Raw genomic sequence first — 2,741 nt, 5'->3', positions numbered from 1 at the left:
CTATTAAAGTCTTACCTTTTGGAAACTTGCTCACAATTTGAAGGGGAATTTTTAACTTACTTATGAAGACCTGGAAGTCTTTGGGCCATCTGCTTAACTCATCGAGGACAAAAAGCTGCTTTATTCTTTGAAGGCATATTTGATTTCATATGTTTATGTCTGTCCATTTTCTCCATGGTCTTCCAAGTATTTCAGAAAAGTTTTACGTACATTGTAGATCCATTTCAAAAGAATCATAGTAGAAGAAAAACTAAAAATTTCCCATTAGAAAAATTTCTCAAAAACTCATAAAAAATCCTATATCATCCTGTGTCTACATATGAAGATAACAGCAGCTATTTTACCAGTTAAATTTCTATCTTATCTATTCTTTTCTAGCAATATCAATAAAGAATAACTACCATTCAGATGTTTAACCAGTCTCATTATATTGTATTGGTATGGCCAAACAGTTCTACTTTAGATTTAGAGATAGCATTATTGTGTCTTTTTTATATCATGGTTTAAGCCTACTAAAGCATCTCCTGCAATCATTACATTAGCTCTTAAGAGGATAGTGTTGTCTACTTAATACAAGCAAATGTCATGATGATTTTGTACCTTCTCATGATGTTGATCATGGAATCCTGCAATTGGAATGTATCCCAAACTGGTTGTTGTTTAATTAAATTCAATGGGATTTTCCACCAAATCTTAAAATAACATCTACATGTTAAAAAAAAATCTGTTCAGGCAATCATATCACATAACTAGGGTAAGGAATATGTAACAAAAGGAAAAAAAAAAAAAAACAGTCTCAGAACCATTATGGAAATATTGCCAGCTGAAAATAAAATGTCAGCCCTGTCATTTTGTTCCACTGACAATGAGTTTGACACTTTCTCTACTTTGCCTTAGCAAGACATTTTTCTTTGATTTAATCAACTTATTTCCATATAAGTGTGAGGCTGAACAGGTGAAAATCTTATCTCCAATACAGCTATCTAATCATTCATTAAAAAAAAATGAACATATATATTTTGTCAGGTTTTATTCTATGAGCTATTAATGTAATAGTTAATAAAACAGAAGAAAATAACAGGATAAACTCAGCTTACATTCACATTAAGCTCTTATAATAAAGTCAGAAAATAAAAAGTGGAACAACTTAGGCAGGTAATTAGAGTTTGAGACTTCTAACTATAAAAATTCCAGTATTAGAAATGGACACATCCAGTAGGCATAAAATCAGTAAGGGCATAGCTAAACTCAACAGCATCAGTTGACTGGATAAAATGGACATCTATAGACTACTTCATCCAACAACAGCAGAATACACATTCTTCCAAGCAAGGGCTAACCCTTCCAAAGATTATTTAAGATTTAATCAAATTATCAATTATTAAGTAGCTTTCCTACTTAAACTCACTATGCAGATTCCATCATCAGCTAACAATCCTGACTGATGTACTAAACTGATCTAAAATTTTCCATTTCAATTTGTCAACAAGAATAAAAGTCACTATCTTCAATTTCAGAAGCAACCAGTTAACGTGTCCCTTTTAAAAATGCATTTACTCTTTATCTTTATTTATTTATTTAGGCTGTGCCTGGTGTTCGTTTCTGCATGTGGGCTTTCTCCAGCTGTGATGAGCCAGGTTTACCCATCACTGTGGTGCACAGGCTTCTCATTGCAACAGCTTCTTCTCTTGTAGAGCACATGCTTTAGGCCTGTGGAGGCTTTGATGTTTGCAGCACATGAGCTCAGTTGTGGTGGCTTGCAGGCTCTACAGCACAGGATCAGTAGTTGTGGCATAAGAGCTTAGTTGCTCCACATCATTCTGGCACCTTCCCAGAAAGTGAAAGTGAAGTAACTCAGTCGTGTCCGACTCTTTGTGACTCCATGGACTGTAGCCTACCAGGCTTCTCAGTCCATGGGATTTTCCAGGCAAGAGTACTGGAGTGGGTTGCCATTCCCTTCTCCAGGGGATCTTCCCAAACCAGGGATTGAACCTGGGTCTCCTGCATTGTAGGCAGACGCTTTATCCTCTGAGCCATCAGGGAAGCCCCTGGCACCTTCCCAGACCTGGGATCAAACCCATGTCTCCTGCATTGGCAGGCAGATTCTTTTCCACTGTACCATCAGGGAAGTCCTGTATTCACTCTTAAAAGGGGTAACTGGAAGTGATAGCTTTTTATTTGGGAAATATTTAAAAAGTATTTACTCTGTTTCAAGTCTATTCTATGTACTGGAAATGCAGTAATGACTAAAATAGCCAATACCTCTACTACATGGAGTTTACATACTAATTAGAAGGGAGAGATAATAAGTATATTAAGCAATCAGATGATGAAGATGCTGTACAGAAAAGGTAATACAGTGAGGTGATGGAGAGTAAATCAGGGAGATAGACAATGATTTTATATTGGAGGCTGAAGAATACTTCTAAGGAGGTGACAGGTGAACTGAAGTCTGAGTGGGGACCATGATCCAACCAGATGGAGTTTTAGAGGAAGAGTATTGTGGGAATAAAGAGATTTAGTTCAAAGGTTTGTGAGCAAAAGCAAGGCCATTGCAGCTGGAGCTAGTGAACAAGGTAAAGGATGATATAGGACAAGTTCAAAGATATGCATATTAAAAAGCAGAGACATTATTTTGCCAACAAAGGTCCATCTACTCAAGGCTTTGTTTTTTTCTAGTAGTCATGCACAGATGTGAGAGTTGGACTACAGAGAAGACTAAGCGCCAAAGAATTGATGCT

General features: G+C 36.5%; 1 non-coding gene across 1 annotated transcript; it reads right to left on the bottom strand.

Annotated features, from left to right (window-relative positions):
- Nucleotides 1-1,971: 1,971 nt before the first annotated feature.
- Nucleotides 1,972-2,043, bottom strand: TRNAC-ACA. Its single transcript has one exon. It is a non-coding gene; the product is annotated as a tRNA-Cys (tRNA).
- Nucleotides 2,044-2,741: the final 698 nt, after the last annotated feature.

Source organism: Oryx dammah, unplaced genomic scaffold (genome assembly GCF_014754425.2).
Source record: "Oryx dammah isolate SB20612 unplaced genomic scaffold, SCBI_Odam_1.1 HiC_scaffold_17, whole genome shotgun sequence".
Lineage (NCBI taxonomy): Eukaryota > Metazoa > Chordata > Mammalia > Artiodactyla > Bovidae > Oryx > Oryx dammah.
The sequence above is the reverse complement of the archived record's forward strand: the minus strand, read 5'-3'. Positions and strand labels throughout refer to the sequence as shown.